General features: G+C 53.4%; 1 pseudogene; it reads left to right on the top strand.

The window, feature by feature from the left end:
* The first annotated feature begins 207 nt into the window (after positions 1-207).
* The window catches only part of LOC147095563 (zinc-binding protein A33-like), a 90,494-nt pseudogene continuing 68,825 nt past the window's right edge, over positions 208-21,876 (top strand).

Genomic DNA, 21,876 nt, shown 5'->3' on the forward strand with positions numbered 1-21,876 from the left:
GAATTTCTAGCCCACTCTGTGGAAATGGCCATTAATTTATTGGGCTGTGTAAATGATAAGCAAGCAAATTAAATTAAGGTTCGTCAATCAATTTTGCCAGATGACAGTGTCCCTTTAAGAGGACAGATTTTGAAGTGAGTTCATAATAAACTGAGGGAAATTAAACTGAAAGTAAAGTGAGCGACAGAATAAGGAGCAGCAACTGAGATGGCTGTCAGTAAACAGGTCTTCACCCTGGCCGAGGATTTAACCTGCTCCGTCTGCCTGTCTCTGTTTGCAAAGCCGGTGCGACTGGACTGTGAGCACAGCTTCTGTAAATCCTGTATCCAGAAGTGTTGGGGAAACGAGGAGCAGTCCGTGTCCTGCCCAGAATGTCGGGTGGTTCTGCCTGGGAGAAGCTACACCAGTAACAGGGTGTTGGCCAATCTCTCCGAGAAAGCGCGACAGCTGGAGCTGAACCTGAAGCAGGAGAAGGGCCGGTCTCACTGTGAGGAACATGAGGAGAAGCTGAACTGGGAGACGGAGAAGGAGCGGTCTCACTGTGAGGAACACTAGGAGAAGCTGAACCGGGACATGGTGAAGAAGTGGTCTCACTGTGAGGAACACGGGGTGAAGCTGAACTGGGACACGGAGAAGGAGCGGTCTCACTGTGAGGAACACGGGGAGAAGCTGAACTGGGACACGGAGAAGGAGCGGTCTCACTGTGAGGAACACGGCGAGAAGCTGAACCGAGACACAGAGACGGGCTGGTCTCACTGTGAGGAACACGGTGAGAAGCTGAACCGGGACACGGAGAAGGAGCGGTCTCACTGTGAGGAACATGAGGAGAAGCTGAACCGGGACACAGAGAAGGAGCGGTCTCACTGTGAGGAACACGAGGAGAAGCTGAACCGGGACACAGAGAAGGAGCGGTCTCACTGTGAGGAACACGAGGAGAAGCTGAACCGGGACACGGAGAAGGGCCGGTCTCACTGTGAGGAACACGGTGAGAAGCTGAACCGGGACACGGAGAAGGAGCGGTCTCACTGTGAGGAACACGAGGAGAAGCTGAACCGGGACACAGAGAAGGAGCGGTCTCACTGTGAGGAACACGAGGAGAAGCTGAACCGGGACACAGAGAAGGAGCGGTCTCACTGTGAGGAACACGGTGAGAAGCTGAACCGGGACACGGAGAAGGGCCGGTCTCACTGTGAGGATCATGAGGAGAAGCTGAACCGGGACACAGAGAAGGAGCGGTCTCACTGTGAGGAACACGGTGAGAAGCTGAACCGGGACACGGAGAAGGGCCGGTCTCACTGTGGGGAACACGGTGAGAAGCTGAACCGGGACACGGAGAAGGGCCGGTCTCACTGTGAGGAACTCGAGGAGAAGCTGAACCGGGACATGGAGAAGGGCCGGTCTCACTGTGAGGAACACGGCGAGAAGCTGAACCAGGACATGGAGAAGGAGCGGTCTCACTGTGAGGAACACGGTGAGAAGCCGAACCAGGACACGGAGAAGGAGCGGTTTCACTGTGAGGAACACGGTGAGAAGCTGTACCGGGACACGGAGAAGGAGTGGTCTCACTGTGAGGAACACGGTGAGAAGCTGAACCAGGACATGGAGAAGGAGCGGTCTCGCTGTGAGGAACACGGTGAGAAGCTGAACCAGGACATGGAGAATGGCCGGTCTCACTGTGAGGAACATGGCGAGAAGCTGAACCGGGACACGGAGAAGGAGCGGTCTCACTGTGAGGAACATGAGGAGAAGCTGAACCGGGACACGGAGAAGGGCCGGTCTCACTGTGAGGAACACGGTGAGAAGCTGAACCGGGACACGGAGAAGGAGCGGTGTCACTGTGAGGAACATGGTGAGAAGCTGAACTGGGACACGGAGAAGGAATGGTCTCACTGTGAGGAACACGAGGAGAAGCTGAACCGGGACACGGAGAAGGGCCGGTCTCACGGTGTGGAACACGGCGAGAAGCTGAAACTGTTCTGTGAGGAGGATGAGACTCCGATCTGTGTCATTTGTAGAGATTCGCCCGCACATTCAAACCACAGGTTCCTGCCGGCCCGGGATGCAGTGAGAAAGTACAAGGTAAAGAGACACGGGAGGGGATGTTCCCCAACTCTCACCCTAGTGACAGAGGGACCTGGGAGTTAATGTCCCTGAAGGTGGCGGGACAGATTGAGAGAGTGGCTAGCAAAGCATATGGGATCTTGGGCATCATAAATAGAGGTATTGAGTTCAAAATAGTTACGCTTCTTCTTCTTATCGTGTCCACGGACAATCTATACATCGCCCAGCCAGAACTGGACACATTTTTGCACCTTGTTGTTGAATTCGCCAAGATCTGCAACAGTGCAGGCTTCCTCTAACGATGGGCATTGCAGGAGATGTTGCATAGTCTGTGCCTCAGTTCCACATTCACAGGTTGTCGGGCTGGTTGAATATCCCCATTTGCTTAGTGACACCTTTGAGCAACCTACACCGGTCCTAAGTCTGTTAAGGCACTTCCAGGTTGCCCAGTTGCAATTAGCTCCTGGGGGAAGGCTTTAACAAGTAAAATTTCCATCGCTGGTGTTTGTTCAAGACTGGCAAGCCGGTCTTTCCACAAGGCGATGCGGGCTTCAGATGAGGTTGATTGTAATGGAACAATACTGTTCATGAAGCTCTTCCTTGACTTTAGGCGGCTGGGTGTAGGTGTAGGTGTGTGACAATGCTGAACCTCTATAAAGCGCTGGTTAGGCCACAGCTAGAGTATTGTGTCCAGTTCTGGTCACCACACTTTAGGAAGGATGTGAAGGCCCTTGAGAGGGTGCAGAGGAGATTTACCAGAATGGTTCTGGGGATGGGGGATCTTAGCTACAAGGACAGGTTGGAGAAACTGGATTTGTTTTCATTAGAGCGAAGGAGGTTGCGGGGTGATTTGATAGAGGTGTACAAGATTATGACAGGTTTGGATAGGCTAGACGGGGAAAGGCTGTTCCCACTAGTTGATGGTACAAGGACTAGGGGACACAGATTTAAGGTTTTGGGCAAGAGATACAGGGGGGACGTGAGGGAAAACTGTTTTACACAGCGAGTGGTGAGGACCTGGAACTCGCTGCCGACGGAAGTGGTGGAAGTGGACACACTCAATGTTTTCAAGGGGAGACTGGATAGGAACTTGAGGGAAATAAACTTTCCCTCAAGCAGGGCTACAGGGACAGAGCGGGGGAAAGGGACTGACTGGATTGCTCTACAGAGAGCCGGCACGGACTCGATGGACCGAATGGCCTCCTTCTGTGCCGTTATGACTTTATGGGCTAGAAATTCAGTAGGCTTTGCGCCCACTTTTCGCCCAAAGAGGGCTTTTGCGCCACTTGATGAGGTTGCGCCAATATTCAGCGCTGCGGTAATGGTGGCGTTAGCCAGTAGCGCTGCGCCGCCACCGATGATGTCATCGGTGTGCGCAGTGCCCCGCTACCGCCCCGATACCAGCCCGACCGCCATATTGAGCAGCGGCCGCCTCTTCCGTAGCGGCCGCAAACAACGTTCAGAGACCGGGGCCGTACTGCAGCCTTAGTGGGGCGAGTTAAGGTGGAGGTGCGGCCGGCCGCTTTTTCGGCGGCCGCCTGCCCGCACCTCCTTCCCCGGCCTCCTCCACCCACCCCCCCGCAGCATTGCCGGCTGTTGTCCGGGAGCCCGGCACTTCTCCGTGGTGCCGGGCTCATTTGCCGGCACTAGCGAGCGGCGATCTCGCTGTTGCAGGCACCTCCCCCTTAAGAGAGGGAGGAAGGCCTGCAGTACCGCAGCCTGCCGCTCCGCAGCGGGTGGCGCTGCGGCAACTAGCGCGCCGAAATTCAGTTTCATCGCCCCAAGCGGGGGCGGCCACACCCTTCAACAGCGGCAGTCTTCGACTTGGGGCGCTGAAACTGAATATCCGACGGGCGCGAGTGGCTCCACGCCCAGCGGTAACTTCTGGGCGCAAGCGAGCTGGCGGGGCCTAACTGAATTTCTAGGCCTATGATTCTGTGGTGGCTGTGGTGGCTGTGGAGCGCGGGATAGAGGGAGTGGAGAGCTGGGAATCAGTTTCATTACAATATTTAATTGAAATAACTGTAGGGAATCATATTCCTAGCTGGTGCTCACACCATTCCTGGTATTCCCAGGGTCCCCTCGCTCTATGGAAGAAAGCAATTTCCCTCCCAGCCTCAGGAACCTCAGGGACTGGGTCTGTAGCTCACTCTCTCTCTCTTTTATACACACACCCTTGCTGTTTAAAAAAATGTACCCAATATTTGGACATGAGTCTAGGTTCGGATCGGTCATGGCCCTGTGGGTAGCGGAACGGGCCCAGGGGCCATGTAGCCTGATCCTGCTCCTATTTCGTGTGTCTAATTCTGTTAGGTGCAGGAGATGGTTCTGTGATAGTGGATTGGCGGTTAGGATCAGATCAGCCATGATCTTATTGAATGGCGGAGCAGGCTCGAGGGGCCAATTGGCCTACTCCTGCTCCTATTTCTTATGTTCTTATGTTCTTATATAACCTTCAGCTTAAAGCTTTTGAAATGTGTCCTCTCGCTATTCATCATATCATTTTGAAAAAACAGCTCAACAGAAACTGCTAGAAGCTGCAGAAAAATATTCCATCCATTGACCTGACTGAGCGGTATTGATGCTCGCTGTGAAACTGGGTTCACTGCGCTTGCACAGACCGCACGATCTGCGTTCAGTGAACAGAATCAAAGCTCCCGGCAAAAATATCAACTCCAAGCCCAGGGTTTTGGGAGAGGCTGAGGCCTTCAAATACAAACTTCAATTAAGGCATTTAAAGACACAAAAGGAAATTCACTGGATGCATGTAACGATGTTTTTATGAACTATAGGTGTTTTTAAATTTGTTTAAAACCTTACTTTAGAAATTAGAAATTTCAGCTACCGGGGAAAAAAATGGCAGCTGAACATTTTTTCAGAAAGCATTTTGAGTGAATTGCGGGGAATAAGATCACCAGCACCATGTGGGGCTTTAACATGAAGCCGTGCCAGGCCACTGTTGAGATTAACATTGGAAGTCCTACTAAAGTGTCACTAAATGGCTGTTCAGAGTCCTGGCAGTAAGTTTGGACATTTTAAACATTGGGATTCCCACAGGAACTGTTTCTCTAGGAGTTTTCAATGGACTGTGCGACCCACATAAGTATTTTAATACCTAATAAAAACACCAGTGTCTGGTTAAAAGCCCGAACAGCTGTCCCCACAGTTTGGGAATAAACAGCAGACATTGCAAAGGGTTATGGTGAGATTCTGTTCCATTTTTAGGACCAGCTGAAATCGGCCTTGGATTCCATGGAGGAGGAAAAGAAAAGGAAAAGTGAATTAAAACGGCAGCAGGAGGGGAAGATTTCGGAACTGGATGTGAGTATTACTGCAATTACCTTTAAACACTGCCACCCTTTAACAACCCGCTGCTTAAATGATCTCTCTCACCGTCTTAGGAACTCACAGGATCCCTGGAGCAAGACATCTCCGCACAATTTGCCAAAATCCATCAATATCTTGATGACAAAGAGAAACATTTAATCGAAGAGCTGAGGAGACAAAAGGAGGGAGATCTGCGACCAATGGAGAAGAACTTGGAAAGAATTGAAGAGGAACTGACTTCACTTGAGGAGAACAGACTGAACCTTTGTGTAGACATCGAGCAGCAAGACAGTATCTCTTTTCTCAAGGTGACCCTTTATAACCCAATCCCCAAACTGTTGGTGTAAGTGTAAACAGCACTTTATAATAGGGCTCAAACCCCATCACAACAATGCACAATGTGCGGTATAACTGAGGACAAACAGTTACCAGTCAGGATTGAGCTCTGAGTGTCGAGCTGACTGTCCCACACTGTTAGGACCTCACACTGGCTGCAGTATAACTGGAACCAGAGTGAAGGCAACTTATTAAACCTCTTGCTGGTCCCCTTCATGTTTTCAATGTTAGTAAAGAGCTGAGAGGACAGTCCACTCTTCGCTGAAACTAAACACTTCACCAACACAGAGAACTCGACCAATATCTTTAAATACAGGTGCACAGTCCTCGGCTTCCCCACAGCTTGATGTGGTTTGAAGTCAGCAATATAACTCAGAGCTGTGTTTACAGATGTTACCAGGGTTACATAAGAACATAAGAAATAGGAGCAGGTCGAGGCCATTTGGCCCTTCGAGCCTGCTCCATCTTTCAATAAGATCATGGCTGATCTTCTACCTCATCTCCATTTTCCTGAACCATCCCCATATCCCTTGATTCCCTTAATATCCAAAAATCTATCGATCTCTGTCTTGAATATACTCAACGACTGAGTAACCACAGCCCTCTGGGGTCGAGAATTCCAAAGATTCACCACCCTCTGAGTGAAGACATTTCTCATCATCTCAGTCTTGAATGGCCGACCCCTTATTCTGAGACTGTGACCCCTGGTTCTAGACTCACCAGGCAGGGGAAACATCCTCCCTGCATCTACCCTGTAAGACTTTTGTATGTTTCAATGAGATCACCTCGCATTGTTCTAAACTCTAGAGAATATAGGCCTAGTCTACTCAATCTCTCCTCATAGGACAATCCCCCATTCCAGGAATCAGTCTGGTGAACCTTCGTTGCACTCCCTCTATGGCAAGTATATCCTTCACCAGGGCCCTATATAGTTGCAGTAAGATGTCTTTACTCTTGTATTCAAATCCTCTTGTAATAAAGGCCAACATACCATTTGCTTTCCTAATTGCTTGCTGTACCTGCATGTTAACTTTCAGTGATTTGTGTTTTCCCAATCTCTCAGCATTTAAAAAATACTCTGCTTTTCTATTTTTCCGACCAAAGTGGATAATTTCACATTTCTCCACATTATATTCCATTTGCCATGTTCTTCCCCACTCACTTAGCCTGTCTAAATCCCCTTAAAGCCTCCTTGCATCCTTCTCATAGCTTACATTCCCACCCAGCTTTGTATCATCAGCAAATTTGGATCTATTACATCTGGTCCCCTCATCCAAATCATTGATGTAGATTGTGAATAGCTGAGGCCCGAACACTGATCCTTGCAGTACCCCACTAGTTACAGCCTGCCAACCCGAAAATGACCTGTTTATTCTTACTCTCTGTTTTCTGTCCATTAACCAACCCTCAATCCATGCTAGTATATTACCCCAATCCCATGAGCCCTAATTTTGCTTAATAGCCTCTTATGTGGAACCTTATCGAAATGCCTCTGAAAATCCAAATACACCACATCCACTGGTTCCCCCTTATCTATTCTGTTAGTTACAACCTCAAAAAACACCAACAGATTTGTCATAAATCCGTGTTGACTCGGCCCAATCCTATTATTATTTTCTAAGTGCCCTGTTACCACGTCCTTAATAATAGATTCTAGCATTTTCCCTACTACTGATGTCAGGCTAACTGGTCTGTAGTTCCCCATTTTCTCTCTCCCTCCTTTCTTTAATAGTGGGGTTACATTTGCCACCTTCCAATCCGTGGGAACCGTTCTAGAATCTATGGAATTTTGGAAAATGATGACCAATCCGTCCACTATCTCTATAGCAAACTCTTTCAAAACCCTAGGATGTAGGCCATCAGGTCCAGGGGATTTATCGGCTTTCAGTCCCATTAATTTCGCCAGTACTACTTTTTTACTAACACTAATATTTTTCAGTTCCTCATTCTCGCCAGAGCCTTGGTTCTCCACTATTTACGAGAAGCTTTTTGCATCGTCTTCCGTGAATACAGACACAAAGTATTTGTTTAATTTCTCTGCCATTTCCTTATTCCCCATCATAATTTCTCCTGTCTCACATTTACTTTCGCTATTCTTTTCCTTTTTACATACCTATAGAAGCTTTTGCAGTCTGTTTTTATGTCTCTCGCTGGTTTACTCTCATATTCTATTTCCCCTTTATCAATTTCTTGGTCCACCTTTGCTGAATTCTAAAATCCTCCCAATCCTCAGGCCCTATTCTTTTTGACAACATTATAAGCCTCTTCCTTTGATCTAATACTATCTTTAACTTCTCTTGTTAGCCATGGTTGGACCACTTTTCCTGTGGGGTTTTTGGGCCTTAAAGGAATGTATATTTGTTGTAAATTATGTATTATTCTTTAAATGCTAGCCATTGTTTGTCTACCATCATACCTTTTAATGTAGTTTCCCAATCTACCGTAGCCAACTCGCCCCATATATTTCGTAGTTTGCTTTGTTTAGATTTAAGACCCTAGTTTCGGATTTAACTAAGTCACTTTCAAACTCAATATAAAATTCTAACATATTATGCTCACTCTTCCCTAAAGACACTTTTACTACAAGGTTATTAATTAACCCTTTCTTGTTGCACAATACTAAATCTAAAATAACCTGATCCCTAGTTGGTTCCTCAACATACTGATCTAGAAAACTATTTTGCATACATTCCATGAATTCGTCCTCCACACCATTACTGTAAATTTGATTTGCCCAGTTTATATGTAGATTAAAGTCCCCCATGATCACTGTATTACCCTTGTTACATGCGCCTCTAATTTCCTGATTTATACACTGCCCTACATTACAACGACTGTTCGGGGGGCCTATAAACAATTCCCATCAATGTTTTCTGCCTCTTGCTGTTTCTTAGCTCCAGCCAAACAGATTCTACTTCTTGATTTCGGAGTTAGGATCCTTTCTCTCTACTGTCTTTATCCCATCCTATATTATCAGGGCTACCCCTCCTCCTTTTCCATTTTGCCTATCTCTTCTAGAAGTTATGTATGCTGGAATATTTAGTTCCCAACCTTGGCCACTTTGCAACCATGTCTCTGTTATGGCTATTAGATCAAACCTATTTATTTCTATCTGCGCTGTTAATTCATCTATTTTGTTGCGAATGCTTCGCACATTCAGATATAATGCCTTTAGCTTTGACTTATTTCTATTTTTCCCTGATGTCACCTTAGTCACTGATACCTTATTACCTTTGTAACTCTCTCTGCCCCTTCCTGACCCACTCTGCTTATTTTTACCCAAAACTCTACTCTGCTCTAGAGCCTTGACATTTCTCTCGCTGCTTTTACATTTACTCTTTCCTGAATCCTCCCAGCACCCCTCCCCCACTTCATTAGTTTAAAGCCCTGTCTACTGCCCTAGTTCTTTGGTTCACCAGTACACTGGTCCCAGCCCGGTTTAAGTGGAGCTCATCCCAACGGAACAGCTCCCTCTTTCCCCAATATTGGTGCCAGTGCCCCATGAACTGAAACCCCTTCCTCCCACACCACTCTTTGAGCCTTGCATTTAAACCTCTGATCTGTCTGTCCCTATGCCAATTTGTGCATAGCTCATGTAACAATCCAGAGATTATTACCTTTGAGGTTCTGCTTTTTAATTTGGATCCTAACTTCTCAAACTCCCTCAACAGAACCTCCTTCCTAGTTCTACCTATGTCGTTGGTTCCTACGTGGACCACGACAATGGGATCCTCCCCCTCCCACTCCAAGTTCTTCTCCAGCCACGAGGAGATGTCTTTAACCGTGGCACCGGGCAGGCAACACAATCTTCGGAACTCTCGGTCGCAGCTGCAAAGAATAGTATTTATCCCCCTGTCTATACTGTCCCCTACCACAGCTACATTCCCTTTCACTCCCCCTGCTTGAATGGCCTCCTGCACCGTGGTGCCATGGTCAGCTTGCTCATCCATCCTGCAGGCTTTTTCCTCATCCACACAGGCAGCAAGAAGGTCATACCTGTTGGACAAGGGCAAAGGCTGAGGCTCCTCCAGCACTGCACCTGGGGTCCCCTTACCTGCCTGAGTTGCAGTCACACCCTTCTGTCCCTGACCACTAACCAGACCTGTACCAGTACCTAACCTAAGGGGTGTGACTACTTCCTGGATCAAAGAGTCCAGGTATCTCTCCCCATCCCTGATGCCCCACAATGTCTGCTCCTCAGACTCCAGCTCAAAACTCTGAGCTGAAGTTCCTCAAGATGCAGGCACTTACTGCAAACGTGGTTGTCTGGGATTACAATGCTCACCACAAACTCCCACATGCTGCAGTTGCGGCACACCACCTGCACTGCCATCCCTACATGACCTTGATTTATTTAATTACATTTAGTTAAATTTGTAATTAGGTAACTTAGTTTACAGTGTAGTTTCCTGACTACTTACTTGATCTAGATTAAGTTAAAGGTGCTAAAATTAACTATCTACCTGTAACACATAGCAATACAAGTAGTGTAGGCAAAAAGCAGCAACTCCTTCCCACTCTTCTCCGAATTCCCACTCTTTCCAAATTCCCAACCGAAGCACTCTGTTCAAGTCCACTCCGTTTAATCCTGCGCTGTGCAGACCGCTCTGTGCTCTGCAGAAATGTTTGCTTTCATACACTAGGAGCCTCACCCAACTTACAAGTGATGGTTCAGCACCCCTGCTCCTGATGATTAGCTCCTATTCAAGACAAACACTTACAGCCGACTGACCCTGGGCAAAGTGGCCATTAACTGGTCCAGGCAGTGGGTGGGCGAGGGGTCGTTGGGCCCAACTGCCTACCTCTCTTCCACGGGCACGTTCGCGCCCGGGTTGCACTGGAGATGGAGCCCTCGGTGTCCGCTGGCAAACTCGAGGCCTTCCGCAACCAGTGGGCACCAGAGGGGCTGAAGTGTATCATCACCCCTGGCCAAAATTTTTTAAATTTAAGTTGATAATTTCATTTAATGTTTTAAGATTAGTTACAGTCTATTTGTTTATGGGTTGCTCAAAAGAGTACAGCTGACTGACAGTTAACTGCCACTGGCAGTCAGCTTCTGTTAACTATAGTTTTTAAATTCTATGTTAATATCAAAATCTTAAACTAAATTTCACTTTTTACAGCTTCTACTTACCCAGTACTTACCAGAAATTCCCACTCTTTCCAAATTCCCAACCAAAGCACGCTGTTCAAATCCACTCGGTTTAATGCCGCTCTGTGCAGTCCACCTACAGACCACTGTTGCTGGAAATCTCTCTGTGTTTCCGGGGACCTGGTTCTGAGAGCCTGGTTCTGAGAGATATTGACCTTGTCCTTGTCCTGTCACTCTAACCCTTACACTGTTACTAAAAGCCAAACAGTGCATAGCAACATCGAGCAATATATCATCAATCGACTCACCATCCGAATATCTCCAAAAGGTTACAGAAGTTTCTTTCTTCAGTTAAACTTTGTCGCCTCTCAGTTCTCTCCCCTTCACTCATGTCCTTAAATGAGTGACAGGCTGCGGTCCAGCCCCATGGGTGTTGGCCCTGAGAGCAGTGACATGTTGGGGTTCAGTCCCATGGGTGTTGGCCCTGAGAGCAGTGACATGTTGGGGTTCAGTCCCATGGGTGCTGGCCCTGAGAGCAGTGACATGTTGGGGTTCAGTCCCATGGGTGCTGGCCCTGAGAGCAGTGACATGTTGGGGTTCAGTCCCATGGGTGCTGGCCCTGAGAGCAGTGACATGTTGGGGTTCAGTCCCATGTGTGCTGGCCCTGAGAGCAGTAACATGTTGGGGTTCAGTCCCATGGGTGCTGACCCTGAGAGCAGTGACATGTTGGGGTTCAGTCCCACGGGTGCTGGCCCTGAGTGCAGTGACATGTTGGGGTTCAGTCCCATGGGTGCTGGCCCTGAGAGCAGTGACATGTTGGGGTTCAGTCCCATGGGTGCTGGCCCTGAGAGCAGTGACATGTTGGGGTTCAGTCCCACGGGTGCAGGCCCTGAGAGCAGTGACATGTTGGGGTTCAGTCCAATGGGTGCTGGCCCTGAGAGCAGTGACATGTTGGGGTTCAGTCCCATGGGTGCTGGCCCTGAGAGCAGTGACATGTTGGGGATCAGTCCCATGGGTGCTGGCCCTGAGAGCAGTGACATGTTGGGGATCAGTCCCATGGGTGCTGGCCCTGAGAGCAGTGACATGTTGGGGTTCAGTCCCATGGATGCTGGCCCTGATAGCAGTGACATGTTGGGGTTCAGTCCCACGGGTGCTGGCTGTGAGAGCAGTGACATGTTGGGGTTCAGTCCCATGGGTGCTGGCCCTGAGAGCAGTGACATGTTGGGGTTCAGTCCCATGGATGCTGGCCCTGAGAGCAGTGACATGTTGGGGTTCAGTCCCATGGGTGCTGGCCCTGAGAGCAGTGACATGTTGGGGTTCAGTCCCATGGGTGCTGGCCCTGAGAGCAGTGACATGTTGGGGTTCAGTCCCATGGGTTCTGGCCCTGAGAGCAGTGACATGTTGGGGTTCAGTCCCATGGGTGCTGGCCCTGAGAGCAGTGACATGTTGGGGTTCAGTCCCATGGGTTCTGGCCCTGAGAGCAGTGACATGTTGGGGTTCAGTCCCATGGGTGTTGGCCCTGAGAGCAGTGACATGTTGGGGTTCAGTCCCATGGGTTCTGGCCCTGAGAGCAGTGACATGTTGGGGTTCAGTCCCATGGGTGCTGGCCCTGAGAGCAGTGACATGTTGGGGTTCAGTCCCATGGGTGCTGGCCCTGAGAGCAGTGACATGTTGGGGTTCAGTCCCATGGGTGCTGGCCCTGAGAGCAGTGACATGTTGGGGTTCACTCCCATGGGTGCTGGCCCTGAGAGCAGTGACATGTTGGGGTTCACTCCCATGGGTGCTGGCCCTGAGCGCAGTGACATGTTGGGGTTCAGTCCCATGGGTGCTGGCCCTGAGAGCAGTGACATGTTGGGGTTCAGTCCCATGGGTGCTGGCCCTGAGAGCAGTGACATGTTGGGGTTCACTCCCATGGGTGCTGGCCCTGAGCGCAGTGACATGTTGGGTTTCAGTCCCATGGGTGCTGGCCCTGAGAGCAGTGACATGTTTGGGGTCAGTCCCATGGGTGCTGGCCCTGAGAGCAGTGACATGTTGGGATTCAGTCCCATGGGTGCTGGCCCTGAGAGCAGTGACATGTTGGGGTTCAGTCCCATGGGTGCTGGCCCCAAGAGCAGTGACATGTTGGGGTTCAGTCCCACGGGTGCTGGCCCTGAGAGCAGTGACATGTTGGGGTTCAGTCCCATGGGTGCTGGCCCTGAGAGCAGTGACATGTTGGGGTTCACTCCCATGGGTGCTGGCCCTGAGAGCAGTGACATGTTGGGGTTCACTCCCATGGGTGCTGGCCCTGAGAGCAGTGACATGTTGGGGTTCAGTCCCATGGGTGCTGGCCCTGAGAGCAGTGACATGTTGGGGTTCAGTCCCATGGGTTCTGGCCCTGAGAGCAGTGACATGTTGGGGTTCAGTCCCATGGGTGCTGGCCCTGAGAGCAGTGACATGTTGGGGTTCAGTCCCATGGGTGCTGGCCCTGAGAGCAGTGACGTGTTGGGGTTCAGTCCCATGGGTGCTGGCCCTGAGAGCAGTGACATGTTGGGGTTCACTCCCATGGGTGCTGGCCCTGAGAGCAGTGACATGTTGGGGTTCACTCCCATGGGTGCTGGCCCTGAGCGCAGTGACATGTTGGGGTTCAGTCCCATGGGTGCTGGACCTGAGAGCAGTGACATGTTGGGGTTCACTCCCATGGGTGCTGGCCCTGAGAGCAGTGACATGTTGGGGTTCACTCCCATGGGTGCTGGCCCTGAGAGCAGTGACATGTTGGGGTTCAGTCCCATGGGTGCTGGCCCTGAGAGCAGTGACATGTTGGGGTTCACTCCCATGGGTGCTGGCCCTGAGCGCAGTGACATGTTGGGTTTCAGTCCCATGGGTGCTGGCCCTGAGAGCAGTGACATGTTTGGGGTCAGTCCCATGGTTGCTGGCCCTGAGAGCAGTGACATGTTGGGATTCAGTCCCATGGGTGCTGGCCCTGAGAGCAGTGACATGTTGGGGTTCAGTCCCATGGGTGCTGGCCCTGAGAGCAGTGACATGTTGGGATTCAGTACCATGGGTGCTGACCCTGAGAGCAGTGACATGTTGGGGTTCAGTCCCATGGGTGCTGGCCCTGAGAGCAGTGACATGTTGGGGTTCAGTCCCATGGGTGCTGGCCCTGAGAGCAGTGACATGTTGGGATTCAGTACCATGGGTGCTGACCCTGAGAGCAGTGACATGTTGGGGTTCAGTCCCATGGGTGCTGGCCCTGAGAGCAGTGACATGTTGGGGTTCTGTCCCATGGGTGCTGGCCCTGAGAGCAGTGACATGTTGGGGTTCAGTCCCATGGGTGCTGGCCCTGAGAGCAGTGACATGTTGGGGTTCAGTCCCATGGGTGCTGGCCCTGAGAGCAGTGACATGTTGGGGTTCCGTCCCATGGGTGTTGGCCCTGAGAGCAGTGACATGTTGGGGTTCAGTCCCATGGGTGCTGGTCCTGAGAGCAGTGACATGTTGGGTTTCAGTCCCATGGGTGCTGGCCCTGAGAGCAGTAACATGTTGGGGTTCAGTCCCATGGGTGCTGGCCCCGAGAGCAGTGACATGTTGGGGTTTAGTCCCATGGGTGCTGTCCCTGAGAGCAGTGAGATGTTAGGGTTCAGTCCCATGGGAGCTGACCCTGAGAGCAGTGACATGTTGGGATTCTGTCCCATGGGTGCTGGCCCTGAGAGCAGTGACATGTTGGGGTTCAGTCCCATGGGTACTGGCCCTGAGAGCAGTGACATGTTGGGGTTCAGTCCCATGGGTGCTGGCCCTGAGAGCAGTGACATGTTGGGGTTCAGTCCCATGGGTGCTGGCCCTGAGAGCAGTGACATGTCGGGGTTCAGTCCCATGGGTGCTGGCCCTGAGAGCAGTGACATGTTGGGATTCAGTCCCATGGGTGCTGGCCTTGAGAGCAGTGACATGTTGGGGTTCAGTCCCATGGGTGCTGGCCCTGAGAGCAGTGACATGTTGGTGTTCAGTCCCATGGATGCTGGCCCTGAGAGCAGTGACATGTTGGGGTTCAGTCCCATGGATGCTGGCCCTGAGAGCAGTGACATGTTGGGGTTCCGTCCCATGGGTGTTGGCCCTGAGAGCAGTGACATGTTGGGGTTCAGTCCCATGGGTGCTGGCCCTGAGAGCAGTGACATGTTGGGGTTCAGTCCCATGGGTGCTGGCCCTGAGAGCAGTGACATGTTGGGGTTCAGTCCCATGGGTGCTGGCCCTGAGAGCAGTGACATGTTGGGGTTCAGTCCCATGGGTGCTGGCCCTGAGAGCAGTGACATGTTCGGGTTCAGTCCCATGGGTGCTGGCCCTGAGAGCAGTGACATGTTGGGGTTCAGTCCCATGGGTGCTGGTCCTGAGAGCAGTGACATGTTGGGGTTCAGTCCCATGGGTGCTGGTCCTGAGAGCAGTGACATGTTGGGGTTCAGTCCCATGGGTGCTGGCCCTGAGAGCAGTGACATGTTGGGGTTCAGTCCCATGGGTGCTGGTCCTGAGAGCAGTGACATGTTCGGGTTCAGTCCCATGGGTGCTGGTCCTGAGAGCAGTGACATGTTGGGGTTCAGTCCCATGGGTGCTGGCCCTGAGAGCAGTGACATGTTGGGGTTCAGTCCCACGGGTGCTGGCCCTGAGAGCAGTGACTTGTTGGGGTTCAGTCCCGTGGGTGCTGGGACTGAGAGCAGTGACATGTTGGGGTTCAGTCCCATGGGTGCTGGCCCTAAGAGCAGTGACATGTTGGGGTTCAGTCCCACGGGTGCTGGGCCTGAGAGCAGTGACATGTTGGGGTTCAGTCCCATGGGTGCTGGCCCTAAGAGCAGTGACTTGTTGGGGTTCAGTCCCATGGGTGCTGGGCCTGAGAGCAGTGACATGTTGGGGTACAGTCCCATGGGTGCTGGCCCTAAGAGCAGTGACATGTTGGGGTTCAGTCCCATGGGTGCTGGCCCTGAGAGCAGTGACATGTTGGGGTTCAGTCCCACGGGTGCTGGCCCTGAGAGCAGTGACATGTTGGGGTTCAGTCCCATGGGTGCTGGCCCTGAGAGCTGTGACATGTTGGGGTTCAGTCCCATGGGTGCTGGCCCTGAGAGCAGTGACATGTTGGGGTTCAGTCCCATGGGTGCTGGCCCTGAGAGCAGTGACATGTTGGGATTCAGTCCCATGGGTGCTGGCCCTGAGAGCAGTGACATGTTGGGGTTCAGTCCCATGGGTGCTGGCCCTGAGAGCAGTGACATGTTGGGGTTCAGTACCATGGGTGCTGACCCTGAGGGCAGTGACATGTTGGGGTTCAGTCCCATGGGTGCTGGCCCTGAGAGCAGTGACATGTTGGGGTTCTGTCCCATGGGTGCTGGCCCTGACAGCAGTGACATGCTGGGGTTCAGTCCCATGGGTGCTGGCCCTGAGAGCAGTGACATGTTGGGGTTCAGTCCCATGGGTGCTGGCCCCGAGAGGAGTGACATGTTGGGGTTCAGTCACGTGGGTGCTGGCCCCGAGAGCAGTGACATGTTGGGGTTCAGTCCCATGGGTGCTGGCCCCGAGAGCAGTGACATGTTGGGGTTCAGTCCCATGGGTGCTGGCCCTGAGAGCAGTGACATGTTGGGGTTCAGTCCCATGGGTGCTGGTCCTGAGAGCAGTGACATGTTGGGGTTCAGTCCCATGGGTGCTGGCCCTGATAGCAGTGACATGTTGGGGTTCAGTCCCATGGGTGCTGGCCCTGAGAGCAGTGACATGTTGGGGTTCAGTCCCATGGGTGCTAGCCCTGAGAGCAGTGACATGTTGGGGTTCATTCCCATGGGTGCTGGCCCTGAGAGCAGTGACATGTTGGGGTTCAGTCCCATGGGTGCTGGCCCTGAGAGCAGTGACATGTTGGGGTTCAGTCCCATGGGTGCTGGCCCTGAGAGCAGTGACATGTTGGGGTTCAGTCCCATGGGTGCTGGCCCTGAGAGCAGTGACATGTTGGGGTTCAGTCCCATGGGTGCTGGCCCTGAGAGCAGTGACATGTTGGGGTTCAGTACCATGGGTGCTGATCCTGAGAGCAGTGACATGTTGGGGTTCAGTCCCATGGGTGCTGGCCCTGAGAGCAGTGACATGTTGGGGTTCTGTCCCATGGGTGCTGGCCCTGACAGCAGTGACATGCTGGGGTTCAGTCCCATGGGTGCTGGCCCGGAGAGCAGTGACATGTTGGGGTTCAGTCCCATGGGTGCTGTCCCTGAGAGCAGTGACATGTTGAGGTTCAGTCCCATGGGTGCTGGCCCTGAGAGCAGTGACATGTTGGGGTTCAGTCCCATGGGTGCTGGCCCTGAGAGCAGTGACATGTTGGGGTTCAGTCCCATGGGTGCTGGCCCTGAGAGCAGTGACATGTTGGGGTTCAGTCCCATGGGTGCTGGCCCCAAGAGCAGTGACATGTTCGGGTTCAGTCCCATGGGTGCTGGCCCTGAGAGCAGTGACATGTTGGGATTCAGTACCATGGGTGCTGGCCTTGAGAGCAGTGACATGTTGGGGTTCAGTCCCACGGGTGCTGGCCCTGAGAGCAGTGACATGTTGGGGTTCAGTCCCATGGGTGCTGGCCCTGAGAGCAGTGACATGTTGGGGTTCAGTCCCATGGGTGCTGGCCCTGAGAGCAGTGACATGTTGTGATTCAGTCCCATGGGTGCTGGCCCTGAGAGCAGTGACATGTTGGGGTTCAGTCCCATGGGTGCTGGCCCTGAGAGCAGTGACATGTTGGGGTTCAGTACCATGGGTGCTGACCCTGAGAGCAGTGACATGTTGGGGTTCAGTCCCATGGGTGCTGGCCCTGAGAGCAGTGACATGTTGGGGTTCTGTCCCATGGGTGCTAGCCCTGACAGCAGTGACATGTTGGGGTTCAGTCCCATGGGTGCTGGCCCTGAGAGCAGTGACATGTTCGGGTTCAGTCCCATGGGTGCTGGCCCTGAGAGCAGTGACATGTTGGGGTTCAGTCCCATGGGTGCTGGTCCTGAGAGCAGTGACATGTTGGGGTTCAGTCCCATGGGTGCTGGCCCTGAGAGCAGTGACATGTTGGGGTTCAGTCCCACGGGTGCTGGCCCTGAGAGCAGTGACTTGTTGGGGTTCAGTCCCGTGGGTGCTGGGCCTGAGAGCAGTGACATGTTGGGGTTCAGTCCCATGGGTGCTGGCCCTGAGAGCAGTGACATGTTGGGGTTCAGTCCCATGGGTGCTGGCCCTGAGAGCAGTGACATGTTGGGGTTCAGTCCCATGGGTGCTGGCCCTGAGAGCAGTGACATGTTGGGGTTCAGTCCCATGGGTGCTGGCCCTGAGAGCAGTGACATGTTGGGGTTCAGTCCCATGGGTGCTGGCCCTGAGAGCAGTGACATGTTGGGGTACAGTCCAATGGGTGCTGGCCCTGAGAGCAGTGACATGTTGGGGTTCAGTCCCATGGGTACTGGCCCGAAGAGCAGTGACATGTTGGGGTTCAGTCCCACGGGTGCTGGGCCTGAGAGCAGTGACATGTTGGGGTTCAGTCCCATGGGTGCTGGCCCTAAGAGCAGTGACTTGTTGGGGTTCAGTCCCATGGGTGCTGGGCCTGAGAGCAGTGACATGTTGGGGTTCAGTCCCATGGGTGCTGGCCCTAAGAGCAGTGACATGTTGGGGTTCAGTCCCACGGGTGCTGGCCCTGAGAGCAGTGACATGTTGGGGTTCAGTCCCATGGGTGCTGGCCCTGAGAGCTGTGACATGTTGGGGTTCAGTCCCATGGGTGCTGGCCCTGAGAGCAGTGACATGTTGGGGTTCAGTCCCATGGGTGCTGGCCCTGAGAGCAGTGACATGTTGGGATTCAGTCCCATGGGTGCTGGCCCTGAGAGCAGTGACATGTTGGGGTTCAGTCCCATGGGTGCTGGCCCTGAGAGCAGTGACATGTTGGGGTTCAGTACCATGGGTGCTGACCCTGAGGGCAGTGACATGTTGGGGTTCAGTCCCATGGGTGCTGGCCCTGAGAGCAGTGACATGTTGGGGTTCTGTCCCATGGGTGCTGGCCCTGACAGCAGTGACATGCTGGGGTTCAGTCCCATGGGTGCTGGCCCTGAGAGCAGTGACATGTTGGGGTTCAGTCCCATGGGTGCTGGCCCCGAGAGGAGTGACATGTTGGGGTTCAGTCACGTGGGTGCTGGCCCCGAGAGCAGTGACATGTTGGGGTTCAGTCCCATGGGTGCTGGCCCCGAGAGCAGTGACATGTTGGGGTTCAGTCCCATGGGTGCTGGCCCTGAGAGCAGTGACATGTTGGGGTTCAGTCACATGGGTGCTGGCCCTGAGAGCAGTGACATGTTGGGGTTCAGTCCCATGGGTGCTGGCCCTGAGAGCAGTGACATGTTGGGGTTCAGTCCCATGGGTGCTGGCCCTGAGAGCAGTGACATGTTGGGGTTCAGTACCATGGGTGCTGACCCTGAGAGCAGTGACATGTTGGGGTTCAGTCCCATGGGTGCTGGCCCTGAGAGCAGTGACATGTTGGGGTTCTGTCCCATGGGTGCTGGCCCTGACAGCAGTGACATGCTGGGGTTCAGTCCCATGGGTGCTGGCCCGGAGAGCAGTGACATGTTGGGGTTCAGTCCCATGGGTGCTGTCCCTGAGAGCAGTGACATGTTGGGGTTCAGTCCCATGGGTGCTGGCCCTGAGAGCAGTGACATGTTGGGGTTCAGTCCCATGGGTGCTGGACTTGAGAGCAGTGACATGTTGGGTTTCAGTCCCATGGGTGCTGGCCCTGAGAGCAGTGACATGTTGGGGTTCAGTCCCATGGGTGCTGGCCCTGAGAGCAGTGACATGTTGGGGTTCAGTCCCATGGGTGCTGGCCCTGAGAGCAGTGACATGTTGGGGTTCAGTCCCATGGGTGCTGGCCCCAAGAGCAGTGACATGTTCGGGTTCAGTCCCATGGGTGCTGGCCCTGAGAGCAGTGACATGTTGGGATTCAGTACCATGGGTGCTGGCCTTGAGAGCAGTGACATGTTGGGCTTCAGTCCCAAGGGTGCTGGCCCTGAGAGCAGTGACATGTTGGGGTTCAGTCCCACGGGTGCTGGCCCTGAGAGCAGTGACATGTTGGGGTTCAGTCCCATGGGTGCTTGCCCTGAGAGCAGTGCCATGTTGGGGTTCAGTCCCATGGGTGCTGGCCCTGAGAGCAGTGACATGTTGGGGTTCAGTCCCATGGGTGCTGGCCCTGAGAGCAGTGACATGTTGGGGTTCAGTCCCATGGGTGCTTGCCCTGAGAGCAGTGCCATGTTGGGGTTCAGTCCCATGGGTGCTGGCCCTGAGAGCAGTGACATGTTGGGGTTCAGTCCCATGGGTGCTGGCCCTGAGAGCAGTGACATGTTGGGGTTCAGTCCCACGGGTACTGGCCCTGAGAGCAGTGACATGTTGGGGTTCAGTCCCATGGGTGCTGGCCCTGAGAGCAGTGACATGTTGGGGTTCAGTCCCATGGGTGCTGGCCCTGAGAGCAGTGACATGTTGTGATTCAGTCCCATGGGTGCTGGCCCTGAGAGCAGTGACATGTTGGGGTTCAGTCCCATGGGTGCTGGCCCTGAGAGCAGTGACATGTTCGGGTTCAGTACCATGGGTGCTGACCCTGAGAGCAGTGACATGTTGGGGTTCAGTCCCATGGGTGCTGGCCCTGAGAGCAGTGACATGTTGGGGTTCTGTCCCATGGGTGCTAGCCCTGACAGCAGTGACATGCTGGGGTTCAGTCCCATGGATGCTGGCCCTGAGAGCAGTGACATGTTGGGGTTCAGTCCCATGGGTGCTGGCCCCGAGAGGAGTGACATCTTGGGGTTCAGTCACGTGGGTGCTGGCCCCGAGAGCAGTGACATGTTGGGGTTCAGTCCCATGGGTGCTGGCCCTGAGAGCAGTGATATGTTGGGGTTCAATCCCATGGGTGCTGGCCCTGAGAGCAGTGACATGTTGCGGTTAAGTCCCCTGGGTGCTGGTCCTGAGAGCAGTGACATGTTGGGGTTCAGTCCCATGGGTGCTGGCCCTGATAGCAGTGACATGTTGGGGTTCAGTCCCATGGGTGCTGGCCCTGAGAGCAGTGACATGTTGGGGTTCAGTCCCATGTGTGCTAGCCCTGAGAGCAGTGACATGTTGGGGTTCAGTCCCATGGGTGCTGGCCCTGAGAGCAGTGACATGTTGGGGTTCAGTCCCATGGATGCTGGCCCTGAGAGCAGTGACATGTTGGGATTCAGTCCCATGGGTGCTGGCCCTGAGAGCAGTGACATGTTGGGGTTCAGTCCCATGGGTGCTGGCCCTGAGAGCAGTGACATGTTGGGGTTCAGTCCCATGGGTGCTGGCCCTGAGAGCAGTGACATGTTGGGGTTCAGTCCCATGGGAGCTGGCCCTGAGAGCAGTGACATGTTGGGGTTCACTCCCATGGGTGCTGGCCCTGAGCGCAGTGACATGTTGGGTTTCAGTCCCATGGGTGCTGGCCCTGAGAGCAGTGACATGTTGGGGTTCAGTCCCATGGGTGCTGGATCTGAGAGCAGTGACATGTTGGGGTTCTGTCCCATGGGTGCTGGCCCTGAGAGTAGTGACATGTTGGGGTTCGGTCCCATGGGTGCTGGCCCTGAGAGCAGTGACATGTTGGGGTTCAGTCCCATGGGTGCTGGCCCTGAGAGCAGTGACATGTTGGGGTTCAGTCCCATGGGTGCTGGCCCTGAGAGCAGTGACATGTTGGGGTTCAGTCCCATGGGTGCTGGCCCCGAGAGGAGTGACATGTTGGGGTTCAGTCACGTGGGTGCTGGCCCCGAGAGCAGTGACATGTTGGGGTTCAGTCCCATGGGTGCTGGCCCCGAGAGCAGTGACATGTTGGGGTTCAGTCCCATGGGTGCTGGCCCTGAGAGCAGTGACATGTTGGGGTTCAGTCACATGGGTGCTGGCCCTGAGAGCAGTGACATGTTGGGGTTCAGTCCCATGGGTGCTGGCCCTGAGAGCAGTGACATGTTGGGGTTCAGTACCATGGGTGCTGACCCTGAGGGCAGTGACATGTTGGGGTTCAGTCCCATGGGTGCTGGCCCTGAGAGCAGTGACATGTTGGGGTTCTGTCCCATGGGTGCTGGCCC

The sequence above is a fragment of the Somniosus microcephalus genome, unplaced genomic scaffold (assembly GCF_052327205.1).
Source record: "Somniosus microcephalus isolate GS21.2 unplaced genomic scaffold, FLI_Smic_1.0 unresolved_chr1, whole genome shotgun sequence".
Lineage (NCBI taxonomy): Eukaryota > Metazoa > Chordata > Chondrichthyes > Squaliformes > Somniosidae > Somniosus > Somniosus microcephalus.